The following is a 16,079-nucleotide window of genomic DNA, read 5'->3' as shown; positions in this document are numbered from 1 at the left end:
CAAAAAAGGCAATTGATCCTCACTTTCAAATAATGTGGCTACGCAAAATGACGATCTGGAAATATTTCCGTCTAACTCCATACCAATAAAAAACAAAGCTGAGGTCCCAAAGGAAATCTGTCGTTTTGCCTCTGCTTTTCTTTCTCCAAGAATTGAATGCATAATTAACAAATGGTAAACACCACAGTGTACACTATTGAGTTATGGATGCACGCGGGAGGTTGCTAAGCACGAAAGAAGCGTAAGAGTCGCTCGAGGCGATAGCCGAGAGCGACTCTAGCTTCTTGAGTGCTTAGCAAACCGGATCAATTTTACTATAGGTAGTGTCGGCCGACATGGCGACCGACATGGTAACCGACATGTCGACCGACAACTCGGTCGACAGTCAGTCGACAGTTGGTCGATAGTCGGTCGACAGGTTGGTCGATAGTCGGTCGATAGTCGGTCGATAGTCGGAAGATAGTCGGTCAACATGTCGGTCGATATGTCGACCGACAGATGGAGTGTCGCGTCTCGGCGGAATATCGGTCAAGTGTCGGTGGAATATCGGTCAAGTGTCAGTGGTCTATCGGCCGAGTGTCGTTAGTCTATCGGTCAAGTGTCTGAACTTTATCGGTAAATATAGTTTGAACGTCGCTTGTGTGGTTGTGTATTGTTGCAGTGTCGGTATTGAAAAATTTGATTTCAATAAAAATTTGATTTGAAGGCATAAACTTTCAGGTATATGATTAAGTGTGAGGGAAGTATCGGTGAAGCATCGGCCAAGTGTCGACCGAGTGTCGGCCAAGTGTCGGTCAAGTCTCGACCGACTGTCTACCGAAATGTCGACCGACTATCGGCCGACATATATCGGTGGACATATCGAGCGACATGTCGACCGACTATTTTCCAACTATCGACCGACTATCGACCGAATGTCGACCGACTATCAACCGACTGTCGACCGACTATCGACCGACTATCGACCGACTGTCGACCGACTGTCGACCGACATGTCGGTCGACATGTCGGTTGACATGTCGGTCGCCATGTCGGTCGCCACGTCGGTCGCCACGACGGTCGCCATGTCGGTCGCCATGTCGGCCGACACTACTTATAGTAACATTGATCCAGCAAACCTCCCCAATGCATCCATAACTCAATAGTGTACGCTGTGGTGTTTACCATTTGTTTCATAACAATACATTGATACATTGTAGCTAAAGAGTTCCCTTTTATTTAACAAATCTTACGTGACCAGAAAAAACAAGCGCGCGCGGAAAAATAGTCTTTGCATTTGCTCACGTCAGCAGCGTACACCCATGGGCAAATGGACGCTAAATTGACCAATCAGAGCGCGCGCTTTACTTTGGTTATGTTATATATATATATATAACAACTTTATTTAAATAATAACATGTAACATATTATTATTAAAAAAGGGTTATAGAAGGGAGGAACTTAATCCTCATTGTAAACTATACCCCAGATATAAAAATTTAATGCTATGCAATATACATATACATACTGAAACATTTTACATACAGGCATATATCTATATAAATATAAAATCTAAATAAAGAAGACATATCTAAGATAACTATTTTGTTTAAGATTATAACTAAATAATGTATAATACATAGAATAATTTAATTTTTAGTCATAGACCTAGTTAAAAAATGTTGATTTAAGAGCTTTCTTAAAAGCATTAATTGAGTCAAGTTCAACTACTGATGATGGTAAACTGTTCCATGTGTCGATATGTCTGTGCCAAAAAGAGTACTTAAAGATGTCTGTACGGCTAAATGGTTTATATAGTTTAAACTGATGACTTTTTCTTGGTTGCCTGTTACTGAAGGATATGTAATTATTAGTGTTTACAGAAGAGTGTCCTTTAATGAACTTAAAAAGCTGAACCAAACTAAGAAACTCTCTGCGCTGAGCTAGTGTCGCTAGTTTCAAGGATTTCAGTCGGTCTTCATACGGAGTGTCTTTATCAATGATCCATCAATGAAGTATATATAATGAAGTATGGGGTTATACGGGAATCTCGACGATCTCTCTCAGTTGCTCTCCTCTGTTACAACGTTAACTTTGAAGTTAAACTTCGCGGTGTTCTTCAAAAAGTATCACAGTTGGAACGACAACAATCGAACGTTGAGACCGTCGAATACGTTATCGAATGATGAGACCGTCGAAAACTTCGCAGTGTTTTTCAAAAAGCGTCACGACAGCAAATATGATTGGCGAATGTCTAGACCGTCGAATACGTTATAGTCCCAAGTCTTTCTCCTTCTCTCGTGCACGAGCGTGAAGCGTGCGCAGCAGATTGGTAACAACCCGCTATTTCATCGTGCCCGGTAAATACCGGGAAAATTTACAGGTGCTTCGAGAAACGCTATTTCGGGCCCGGTAGAGTTTCCCGTTAAACATCCCGATAAGTTATCGGGCCCGGTAGTTACCGGGTCTTTCGAGAAACGGGCCCCTGGGGCCCGTTACTCAAAACGTCCCGGGGAATTTGTCAAACGTAGTACGTTTATGACGTTGTCTGTCAAAGAGCTGGGCCATTAAACATACGTTATCGATTTTACACCAAAAGTCTACCTGGTAATTTGCAAAACATATTGCTCAACAGCGCTTATCAACGTAACCGATACAGTTTAATACAATCAACGTCTAGATCGAATAAAATGTTATGATATAAAAGAAAAGCTTTACTTGTCGCTAGTTCCCACTTTCTGCATTCTCAGAACTGATCGTTAGAGCGTAAGGGCACATATAGGAATCATTTGAAATATTTGTTTACCCGACACGTTTGTCTCGCGACAGTTGAGATTGTTAAATGTTGATCAGCATGCTTCACCGATTTCAAAGCTCTGTTGGTCTTGGTACTATAAACACTGCTGAGGATTACAAATTATACGTGCATTTGCATCCCATACTTACCTTATGTATTCAAAATAGAAGTGAGACAAACATGATATTCCCTGAATATCATTTATTGTGAATTAGCAAGTGTACAGTTAAATGTTTGCTTGTAATCAACCAGTACTGAAAAGAATAAAGTGTTATATTCTGATAACTGTTAAATTGATATGCTAAATCATAGGCAGCGATGCTATATTTACCACTATTTATCATATATCGTCGTATATAGTGTAAATACGAAATGAGGAATGACACGCTTTCCGAGAGTCTATATGTTCGTTATATATCTAATGGTATGCTAAAATGATAAAGTTGGTCCTAATTATAGACTCTTACTCCCTTCTAACTGGAGATGAAGTCTTGGAGTAAATTTTTACACGATCTGTGTTATAGATCGGCCAACTTTAGGTCCATGTGCAATTAGAAATTGTCAAAAGGGATCTTTGTGTATCACTTGTTCCCGGAAATGAACATCCTAACGCGTTCATAGTTTCTATCAAAATGAAGTTCATGTACTAATCGAGGAAAGTTTCACCTACAGAAAGCATGAAGGTAGTATAAGAATCTCTCAATCACTGCCTAATGAAACATCAAAGAATGATGAAAAAGCAGCCATATGCAGTTAACCAACTATTAAAAGGGTTTACCAAATTTGAATCAAAAGAAGTAAACGTCACTGTTTCTTTGTTTAATTTGAACTTTGTACCACATTAACATACGAAGCGAACTGGACCTATTCAGGGCGCTATGTATTCAAATCTATTCGGAGATGCCAACATTATCGACTGGAAATACTAATGCACCGGAGGGAATTTTTCTGCCATTTGCCGGAGTAACCAGACCTGCACTGGTAGACTTAGTGCTCTGCCTGGCAGCAGGCATGTGCAATTGCTGCGAAATAGGAAATATAAACCATATAACTACATCTAGCCTATTTTAGCCCTAAGGTCACTGATTAGACTTCTTACCGTTCAGCTCGCTTTCACCACAGGAGTGAAGCAAAAAGGGTAACTCTTAATCGAGTTGTTTTTGCGTTGAAATCGGCTTAGTTTTCTGTTTTTTTCTTTTCGGTGACTTTCGCTAGACGGTGTAGTTTCAGGTCAAATGACCCCATACCAAACTTCCAGGGAAATCGATAACATTGTCTTAAATAATGACATGGAGCGGTGTTCCTCTCCAATAATTTTCCTCGTGTTATACCTTACGATTGGCTTCCCCGCTACCCCCTCTAGTGGCGATACAAACCAATTACTAGGGAGCTTAAGCACCCACGACGAAAGGGACGACGACGACGTCAAGTAACCGCGGAGGGTCTGGAACGAGGACGTCGTTTTTGGCGGGAAAATGAAACTTAAGCAGTGAAGTTGCTCAAGGACGACGACGTCTGAAATCTTGTTTATTCTCGCTTCGTCAGTTTAAGAAATGACATCGTTCATAGACGTCCAAAACCTTCTTCTAACTCCTGGATCAAATTTCCACATATATATGGAAAGTTCGAGAGTAGGTTATTCAATTCTTGAACATCAACAGTCCAAGGAACTATGAAGCCTTAGCTTTATTTACAATAATTTACGCATCGCAAAAGTTTAAAATATTAAACTTTACGCAAGTTATTTGAGATTTAAATTCAGTTTAAAGTGTTGCTGATATAAACAAACCTATTTTGCACAAGGTTTGTCTGATTTCAACATGCTTTAGCCCGATATGTTCTACCTTTGATGCTCCTTCCTTTGGCGAGCAAACGACGTAAGTCTGTCAATTTAATCAATGCTGGCTAGCGATCGGCACAGGTAGCGGTCGTCACGCTTCACCCAAGAATACTATTTTTTCCGGTGTGATTTTGTCGGAACAATTTTTATGGCTGTAAATCTGTATCAAACATTTTGAAAGTAGATTTGGAAAACCTGACAGGTATTCAAGCTCATGTTAACACACCGATCTGAAGAATTCTTTGTTGTTTAAAGTGAAGGGACTACCGCTGGCCACATACTGCGGACTCGTTAGGACCGCTGACCTGTGCTAGTCAGCCAGATTGTTTCGGACACTCGAACTCATGAACATCAACAAATATCTTGCGAATTGAACTTATTTTCGTAAGTCTATTATATTGTGTTTCGTTTAGCTTTATAGTTCGCGTTACTTAGTGTATGGATATTGTGATTTATCCTGTAGATATGTTTCATCGTTGTGATTGAACCAAATCAATCGAGGAGTTCGCTTCATGAAACAGATGATAATAAGTGAAGGTGTAGTCTGATCGTCCGGGTGAGTGTAGTCCTGAGAAGGACTGTTGTCGGTGGTAGTGACTGACGTTTCGACAACCTGTGCGGAAGTCATCATCAGAGTCAAGTGAATGATTGTTGTCAGTAGAATGTTCTTATTCCAGTTCGTGTGAAATGATCGGTTGGTTTTGCCGTGATGTTATTGGCTGTAAGACTCAAGTGACGTAAGTCGGTCGTGATTGGTCTGTTTCGATCTGTCGGTAAAGTTAGGTCGTTCTTTTTCGGTCGTTTGTGATGTTTTTGTCGTGAATGAGCCGTTTGTATGGAGCGGGTAGTTGTTGACATCTGTTTAGGGGAGTCTGTTCTAAGTTAGTAAACCAGCTTTCCAGAGTCAGTCGTTGAAAATAGTCAGTGCTGTAGGTTAGGCATTGCGCAGTGTCCCAGTCAATGTTGTGGTTGGTAAGTCGATGGTGTTCAGCAATGCTGACATCACCTTTCCTCGTCGCCCGTCTGTGTTCAGTCAGTCTTGTTGTGAGGTTTCTGCCAGTCTCACCGATGTAGGAGGCTTGGCAGTCGGAACAATTGATCTTATACTGCAGTACGTTCACTTGGAAGACAGAGCGAAAGACTTGCGAACGACTACATCACCTACGCAAGCACTGTCAGGCGAATACGACAACAACTCTGGTTCAATCACCGCTGTAAAGATCACGGCCTTGTTCCGGCCGGGCTCAAACTTAAGTCCCCGTTGAACACACAGGAGTCCATCCAGATCGTCAAAGCCACCTGCAGACGACTGGTCAAAGCGCGGATAAATGATTGCCAAAGAAGACTCAAACGCCACAGAAACAAACTACGACAAGTACACGACCAACTGAAACAGCTGATACCAACCTGTCCTGCTTGACACCGTTACGACAACTGCCGACAAACGAGCCAACAAGACGACTGAACGCGCCCGCACTGGACATCAACAAAAATTGACACGACTGCTACGCGACAAAGAAAAGAGACGAAGCAAACCGGACGACAACTGGGTAAGTAACATTTCTTCTCGTTCCTTAGACAAGACTGAAACTCAGGTACCATCATACGGACTAAAACACTCAGTAACACCTAAACGCATACCGACCGAGGCTATTGTATCTAGTGTTGAGGCGGCCCTGTCTCGGCAACGAGAGCTATCTGAGCCGACCAAGGATAACATCAGAAGCAGAATTGCCTCCACTATACAATCAACGTCACTAAATGACAGCAACTTGACTAAAGACGAACAACGTGCACTGAAACGACTGAGAAACGACGAGAACATAGTCATCCTACCAGCCGACAAAGGACGAGTTACAGTTGTTATGGACAAAACTGACTATCACGACAAAATGGACGCACTAGTTAACGACAAACGAACCTACGAAGAACTCAAACGTGACCCAACTCCTGCACTTCAACGTAAACTCAACAGTAAACTACTGACACTCAAGAAAACGAACGCCTTTGACACCCAACAGTACTATCGACTGAGGTGCTCGGTACCACAGCCACCGAAACTCTACGGTTTGCCGAAACTACACAAACCTGGTTTCCCGATGCGACCTATTGTTTCTTTCTGTGGCTCTCCCACATACCAACTATCCAAGTACCTGACGACAAGACTACAACCGCTAACCGACAAATCCAGACATAAACTCCAATATACTGAAGACTTCATTAACGCTACCAAGACTGTTCAGATACCTGACGACTACAAACTAGTGTCATTTGATGTGAAATCACTGTTCACAAGTATTCCACTTCAATTGGCATTACAATGCACTGAGACTGCAATCCGACAATCTACCGACCCACTACCGCTACCAACAGACGACATTATGGACTTGCTAAACATTTGCCTAACGTCTACTTACTTTCAGTACAACGGTAAACACTACAAACAGTTACACGGCACTGCTATGGGGTCTCCAGTTTCTGTTGTTATAGCAGAAATTGTGATGCAGAACATCGAGGAACGCGCCCTTTCGACTTGCCGACAAACGATACCGTTTTGGTTACGTTACGTTCACGACACCTTCACCGCCGTTCGACACACGAAATTGACGCATTCCACCGCCACCTTAACGAACAAAACACTGACACAGTTTACCAGAGAAGTCGAAGAAAATGGCAAACTTCCTTTTCTAGACTGCCTGGTAAGCCACAACGACAACTCATTACGGACGACAGCTTACAGGAAACCGACACACACCTACAGATTACGAGACGAGTCATCCTACAACCTACATCACACAAAGCCACAACTATCAGAACTCTAACACGACGCGCACAACTAGTATGCGACTCGACAGACAGCTTATCCGACGAGAACAAATACCTTCACCGTGTTTTTACGAAGAACAACTACAACAACGACTTCATCCGACGAAACACTCACCGACCCACTACCACTACCGAAACAAACGACACCGCAACCCATTCGACTACAGCAACCATACCGTACATAAAAGGCATGTCTGAAAACAGCTCGCGCATCTTACTACCCTTCAAAATCCGCGTCGCCCACAAACCCATCACCTCACTACATCAGTTACTAACCAACGTTAAAGACAAAGACGAACCGAGGAACAGACAGGGAACGATTTATAAGATCAATTGTTCCGACTGCCAAGCCTCCTACATCGGTGAGACTGGCAGAAACCTCACAACAAGACTGACTGAACACAGACGGGCGACGAGGAAAGGTGATGTCAGCAATCACATTGCTGAACACCATCGACTTACCAACCACAACATTGACTGGGATTCTGCGCAATTCCTAACCTACAGCACTGACTATTTTCAACGACTGACTCCGGAAAGCGGTTTACTAACTTAGAACAGACTCCCCTAAACAGATGTCAACAACTACCCGCTCCATACAAACGACTCATTCACGACAAAAACATCACAAACGACCGAAAAAGAACGACCTAACTTTACCGACAGATCGAAACAGACCAATCACGACCGACTTACGTCACTTGAGTCTTACAGCCAATAACATCACGGCAAAACCAACCGATCATTTCACACGAACTGGAATAAGAACATTCTACTGACAACAATCATTCACTTGACTCTGATGATGACTTCCCCACAGGTTGTCGAAACGTCAGTCACTACCACCGACAACAGTCCTTCTCAGGACTACACTCACCCGGACGATCAGACTACACCTTCACATGTTACCCCCGGGTTCAAACCATTTACTGCAGATGATAGTAAGTTATTATGGTAGTCGTCGAATGCTCCGTGCCCGACTGCACATTCGCAACAGAGGATGTCTCCGAGGCCTTGGCAATTGCCCTCATCACAAATCACGACCTGGCCCACCGCGTCCCTGCGCCTTCAGGACCTCCAGCACCCACAACAACCAGCGGCCCGAAACTAGAGCGGCCGAAAGTAAACATCGGAGTCACGATAGAAGAGTGGAATGTCTTCACGAGACGCTGGGAGATTTTCAACTCAGGCTCAGGCATCAACGATGCCTCGGCGCCCTCCCAGCTCTTCCAGTGTGCAGGACCTGAACTTGAGGACAGCCTTCTTAAAGCCAATTGAAATGCAGCGTCTGAGAACCTGACTGAGCTGCTGGCCGCCATGCGCTCTTTGGCGATAATCCCAGTCGCCACTTGTGTGCTACGTAGAGAGCTTCTCCAGTTGCGGCAGGAACGTGATGAGCCCTTTCGTACCTTTACAGCTAAAGTGCGGGGGAAGGCGGAAACTTGTTCCTACACTACTTCATGCACCTACGGCGCTTCGGTCGACTACACCGACCACGTCATCCGTGACGTCATCCTGAATGGCTTTTACGACTCTGACATCAGGAGGGAGGTGTTGGGCATATCGAGTATACTAGAGAAACCAGTAAACGAGGTCATCGCCCTGGTAGAAACTAAAGAGATGGCACGCAATGCCCTCCCCTCTCCTTCGCTCTCAGCTGTCTCCTCCTTCGTGAAGCAAAAGACATCGCCACTGAACAACTCCCCCCCTCCTTCTCAGGCGGATCGGGCGAAGGAAGCAACATGTCCCGGCTGTCATATCACCTTTAACCTCCTCACGGAAGGAGCCCGTGGTTGGAACGAGAAACCCCACCACATGTGCATCGAATGCTACAGGGCCAATCGCCGTAAAAAACGTCACCAGCGTCAACCTCCACAGCGCCCGCCCCAGGCTCCAGGGGTTCATGCCACAGAAACGGAGCCAATTTCATAGATAGCCGCATTCCAAACCAAGAGTGTAGGATCCCCTTGAGCCTCCCAACGACATCGTCACACCCGGAAGGCGACCACACACGCCACCGTCACCAAACCATTCGCAGCGCGATTAGATCACCATATCTTCTCCAAGGGGGGGTGGAAAAGGGCTCGCTTGAGAGATCATCCTAGGCTCCCGATCACCATATCCCTCTCCTACCTGGCGGGACCGACAGTGGCATCTCCAACACCTCCTCAGACATCCACGCTGAAGTATCCGCCATAGCCGACACTGGCGCCCAATCAGACTTGTGGTTGTTATCCGACTTCATAGCCTGCGGTTTCTCTCGTGACCAACTACACCCCATCAGCCTCAGCCTATCAGCAGCTAACCGCTGGCTCATCTCGATAGAGGGAGCGTTCTTCGCAAAACTCGCTACACGGTCCAGCAGCGGGGACATTACAGCATGCCACTCTATGGTCTATGTGAGCAGCTCTGTCAAAGACGTGTAACTGTTTTACGACTCACTACTAAACCTTGGTCTACTGCCGCGTACCTTCCCATCCCTTGACAACTCTTCTAGCACCCGTTCTGTAAGTGATACCCCTGATAAACAGCCACATGTTCCCAGCGTCTCACCAGAAATCAACGCTACGAGGGCCCTCAATGGCAATGGCTGCCCGGAACCCACCATTGCGCGCAACACTACGTGCTCGTGTCCACAGCGCGGAGCAACACCACCACGTCCCTCCGAGCTGCCGTTCCCTTGTACGCCAGAGAACAATGCAAAAATGAAAGCCTGGCTTCTCGACAGATATGCCTCATCCAGTTTCAACACTTGCCCTCATCGAGCGCTACCATGTATGGAGGGCCCACCCATAGCGATCCATGCTGACCCCGCAGCCACACCTAAGGCCTGCCACACACCGGCCAACATACCCCTCCACTGGCAGCAACGGGTGTACGATGACCTCCTGCGCGACGAAGCTCTTGGCGTCATCGAGCGTGTGCCTTACGGCGAACCCGTTACGTGGTGTCATAGGATGGTCATCACACGAAAGCACGACGGCTCACCACGCCGCACTGTAGACATCTCGTCACTGAACAAATTCTGTCAACGTGAGACTTTTGCCATGGAGTCGCCCTTCCACCTCGCCCGTCGTATCCCCAAGGACACTTGGAAGACCGTTACAGATGCTTGGAACGGCTATCACAGAGTTCCTCTGCGCGTTTCTGACCGCCACCTGACCACCTTCATCACATCATTTGGCCGCTGGCGCTACACACGGGCACCTCAAGGCTTCCTGTCCTCGGGGGACGGCTACAATAGCCGTTTCGATGCTGTCCTCGCGGAGTTTGAGCGCAAAGAACGATGCGTAGATGACACAGTCCATTTTGACACAGACCTAGAAGAACACTGGTGGAAGACCATCGACTTCCTCACCCGCGTTGGCCATGCAGGGATAGTGCTCAACCCTGACAAATTCCAGTTCGCAGAGAGGAGCGTGGACTTCGCAGGGTCCAGAGTGTCTGATAGCACCATAGAACCACTCCCCAAGTACCTAGACGCCATAAAGGACCTCCCCTCTTCTACCACTACCACAGATATCAGGAGTTGGTTTGGCCTGGTCAACCAGGTTTCCAACTACGCCCAGCTACGTAACTCAATGGCTCCCTTCAAGCCGTTTCTCAGCCCCCGCTGTATATTCTCCTGGTCCCCTGAGCTTGAGGCAGCGTTTCAAGCTTCCAAGGCAGCCATCATTGCAGCTATCCGCCAGGGGGTAGAAATCTTCGACATGCAGAGGCGCACCTGTCTTCGCCCTGACTGGTCCAAGCGTGGCATCGATTACTTCCTCCTTCAACAACACTGCATTTGCCTCTCCGGCGTTCCCAACTGCTGCCCTGGGGGATGGAAAATCACATTGGTCGGTTTCCGCTTCTTGAACTCTGCTGAACAGCGCTACGCCGCTATTGAAGGAGAAGCCCTCGCAGTTTCCTGGGGTTTAGAGCAGACACGCTACTTCGCACAAGGTTGCGACAACCTCGTGATAGTCACCGACCACAAACCACTTGTAAAAAACTTTGGTGACCGCACTCTAGATGAAATCACCAACTCGCGCATGTTCCGCCTAAAACAGCGCACTCTCCCATGGCGCTTCGAGATCAGACACCTACCCGGCAAGAGTAACCACGCGGCCGATGCCGCCTCAAGACACCTTTCCCCATCCTGCACAGAGAACATTGTCTCTCTTGGATCACCCAGCTTTCCCGACATCGCAGAATCGGCCTTGATAAACACCATCCGCAACGACACCCACGAGCTAGGCGCCATCCCTTGGTCTCTCCTTGCAACAGAAACAGCTGTAGACGCCTTCCTGGGCCCCCTCCTCACCTCAGTCGAGCAAAGAAAACCAATCACCAGTGACGACCCTACCCTGACAAGCCTTCGGCCCATCTGCGAGTCTCTCTACGCAGCAGAGGGCGTACTACTTTACCAGGACCGCATCGTCGTCCCCCCGTCCCTACGCCGTCGAGTCTTACAGAGCCTGCACGCAGCCCATCAAGGAACCTCTTCAATGCAACAACGAGCCCGCGCCATCGTCTACTGGCCAGGGATGTCAATGGATACATGCAACACTCGGGAGGGCTGCGCAGACTGCAACAGAAATGCACCCTCACAGGCAGCAACCCCCCTCTGCCATCAACTCCACCGTTATCCCCATTTGAATCCGTCTTTGCAGACTTCTTTCACTTCAGCGGCTGCCACTACCTGGTCGTAGGTGATCGCCTCTCTGGCTGGGTGGAAGTCCTAAGTTCAACAGCTGGGACCACCCTCGCGGGTTCAGCCGGCATGGTTCGCCATCTCCGTTCCTTCTTCGCCACCTTCGGCGTCCCGGAGGAGATCTCAAGCGACGGCGGCCCAGAGTTCACCGCTAAGAACACACAGGATTTCCTACGCCTCTGGCGCGTACGACATCGCGTGTCCTCCGCCAGCTTCCCTCAATCAAACGGCAGAGCAGAAGTCGCAGTGAAAACTGCCAAGCGCCTCCTGATGTCCAATACCGGCCCGACAGGCAGCCTCGACCATGATCGTTTCTTGCGTGCCATATTACACCTACGCAACACCCCAGACTGCAACCTGTCACCGGCGCAAATCATCTTCGGTCGCCCCCTAAGGGACTCCCTATCATTCGTAAACCGCCTTGAGAAGTTCTCGAACCCGCACATCAGACCCCTTTGACGTCAAGCATGTGAGGCAAAGGAGGAAACCCTTCGCACACGCATCACTCACACAACAGAGTCTCTGAAAGTCCACTCACGCCCCCTCCGCCCTCTATCCCTTGGTGAGAGAGTGTTCTTGCAGAATCAACAAGGACCCAACCCCACCAAATGGGACTGGTCAGGGGTAGTGGTGGAATCAGCCGGCCATGACCAATATCGTGTCAAGGTGGACGGATCTGGGCGAATCACACTAATCAACCGCCGCTTTCTGCGAGCCTATACACCAGCTACGCTCTCTATCCGTCCACCACAGCCACCTGCCCACCAGCCCACCAGCAGTGCTGACCAGAGCCCACACCCACAGCCCCCTGTGCCAACACAACCTACTGCTTAGTCTAAGCGAACCACTGAGGCAAAGCTCAACGTACCAACTGCGGTCCTCGACCCAGCACCGATGTCGCCCCTCGCCCCGGCACAGGATAACAGCCCCGTTCCCGACATACAGTCCCGAGAACCCCAGTTACCAGTAGCTGCTGATAAGGATTCCACAACGCCCATTACGCCACCTCAACTGCCGCCCGACCCAGTTGCACGTCCTCGCCGCTTAACACGGCCGCCCAAACGGTACGAACCCGAAACAGGACAATGGGTCACTTGAGTCCTACAACCGACGCTATACGTTGTACCGTTCTCGGTTCTCGGACTGGGGGAGATGAGGGGACTACTGCTGGCCACATACTGAGGACTCGTTAGGACCGCTGACCTGTGCTAGTCAGCCAGATTGTTTCGGACACTCGAACTCATGAACATCAACAGATATCTTGGGAATCGAACTTATTATCGTAAGTCTATTATATTCTGTTTCGTTTAGCTTATAGTTCGCTTTACCTAGTGTATGGATATTGTGATTTATCCTGTAGATAAGTTTCATCGTTGTGATTAAACCAAATCAATCGAGGAGTTCGCTTCATAAAGCGTCTCGATTGAAGAACAGCAACACGCAAAATTTTTAAGTAGCAATAATCCGGCAGTTCCATACACAGCTTTTGACCGAACGCAGAGGCGTGTTACACTGCCATTTAAAACTTTTCATTCAATAAAAATGATAAACAGCACTCTTTCATAAAATATACTTAAACAAATTTAAACCTTACGTGGTCGCTTTCACCGCTTGACTTTACATCTGTTGTGCGGAGGAAGGAATATGAGTTGGTGGGTTTTCGAATTTTATTTGTTTAGAAAACTGAACAGGGTGGTTTCAATCAAACGAAGAAGCGAATACAAACTCCAACCGGCCATAGACTGTTTAAAAACTGACAATAAACCCGCACCTTTTGATGAGAAAAACTGCTTTGAAGTTCGAAAGTTTACGACGACGTGAAACAGGTAAACAGGTCCTTCTCAAGTCGTCCACGACAAGACGACGACGGAATTCTTGGTTCGCACTTGCGCAGTGACGTTCTTGCTACTTCCGGTCGTCCTCCTCCGTTCGTCGTCGTGGTTGCTTAAGCTCCCTACTATTACTTTCAAAACCGCGATTACAAGCACACTGAAAGAAGAAACCGAATATCTTTATAACAGTCTGCTGTCTGTCAATGCATCTCGTGCGCGAAAACAAGACACTTCGGGTTCGTGTCATATGAGGGACCTGAGCAAAGTTTCTTTGTTTTCGGTACCAGGATAAAAAGTGTTACAGTTGTAAACGCGTAAGTCTTAAGACAAGACATAACAGTTTATTTTATTAATAATTTTAAAATTATGTCACATCTTAGAACGAAAAATCTTCGTTAAACTATAATTACGCCTTACGGTTAAAATGAATCAATGTTAACGCCTAACGGTTTTTTTTCGGCCGTTTTACGGCTATCGGTTAACCTCATTGAGATCCTCTTAATAGGAATCACGAGAAGAAGTTGAAGGTCGAACACATTTTGGGAGGTAAAGGGTTGAGATTAGGTGTATCTTAGCTAAAGCTTACTTCGGTGCTAATTATTTTTCTAGGAGTAAACGTGGTTTCAAATTCGACGTCGGTTAAGAAAGTAACTTCTTAGAGTATGGCTCAGAAATACCCAAGTTTTCATATAGGTCAAGTTGTGGTTATATTAAAATTTGGTATATTTTTTTTAATATTAATTTCCCAACGCTCAGTGTTCTCGTCTCCTGACGCATTCTCAATTTGTCAGTGCATTTTTTAAGCAAAACTGAGTTTTCTAAGCTGGTTAAAACTTTTACATACAAACATATTTTGCTCTGTTGTCAGTATGAATAGACACAGGTATGATGTGCGAGTGTGCCAACCATATTTGGTTTTTCCTGTTAGGGACTGTTCCGAAATGCATCACTTGAGCTTGGTCGTGTGCCTCATAGCCATACTTGCTTCCTCAAAATATCAAGTAGCGGATGAGGCAGAGACGAAATCCGAACCAGCTAGATGCGTTTACAGAGTTTCTGCAGAAGAAGTATACGATCTTACAAGTTTGGCAAACACCAATGGGACGCCTAGATTTGCATATATAATACACACACTTACTTAATATGATCACTTTCTATTATCTGTAACTGCAATGCGTTATCTTACCCTGCATCAACTCTGGTTGAACCTTTTTATAGTACACAAACAGGACAATCCCCTTCGTCTCATTACATCTCGTTGTGGCACAGCAATTAAACGACTTTCTGCTTTTGTAGAATTTAAGGAATTGATATAATCGACAAGACCCTCAACACTAAGGGTCTACTCCCAGTGGGCTCTTTGCTTGTGTCCAAGGAGGTAGTGTTATGTTTCCTTACATTGACAACAACGTAGGTATAACCACCGTTTGGAAAGCCCTTGATTCTAGATCTCGTTAATTTCCCTCCACCTATTTCGTAACTGAGGCTCTTGAAATTTGTCTCAGTATGAACAATTTTCCATTTTCCAATCAAAATTTTGTGAAAAAGCAGGGCACTGCCAGGAACAAAAAAAAAATTCATGTAGTTATGCTGACTTAGCAATAGGCACAATTGACAAAAAAGCCAAGTTTGAAGGTAGTCTAAAACCTATACTCTGTTGGAAATATAGAGATGACACTTTTGACGTTTGGACCCAAGGTTTGCCCAAACTGCTTCCATTCACTGATGATATAGATTTTCTGTACCCCAATTACCAACGAATTCGAGTTAGTACATTTGGATAATTATTCTACATGCATGTTTAAGATCTTACATTACACCTTAAGGATGGGTTGATTGTTACTGACATTTACTCCAAACCCACTGATAGCCACCTTTACTTGCCTTTTTTTAACTCACACCCGTCTCATTGCAAAAGAGTTTTTCCCTTTGGGGTGGATTTGAGAGTTAAACGTAATTGTCCCAACGATGATTTCGTGAAAAAGATATGTCGAGTATACAAGAGTTATTTGAAGTCGCAAAGTTACCCCACACGTTTAGTTGACAAACAGTTTGATAAGGCCCTTTAAATTCCAAGATCTGAACTTTTAAGTAAAAAGGTGAAAGCCA

The 16,079-nt window shown here is 46.1% G+C and overlaps 1 pseudogene; it reads left to right on the top strand.

Annotated features, from left to right (window-relative positions):
- The first annotated feature begins 8,393 nt into the window (after window positions 1–8,393).
- LOC148725525 (uncharacterized) lies at window positions 8,394–12,136 on the top strand (annotated as a pseudogene).
- Window positions 12,137–16,079: the final 3,943 nt, after the last annotated feature.

Source organism: Stylophora pistillata, chromosome 8 (assembly GCF_964205215.1).
Source record: "Stylophora pistillata chromosome 8, jaStyPist1.2, whole genome shotgun sequence".
NCBI classification, from domain to species: Eukaryota; Metazoa; Cnidaria; class Anthozoa; order Scleractinia; family Pocilloporidae; genus Stylophora; species Stylophora pistillata.
Note: the sequence above shows the minus strand (reverse complement) of the source record. Positions and strands in the feature narration are given on the sequence as shown.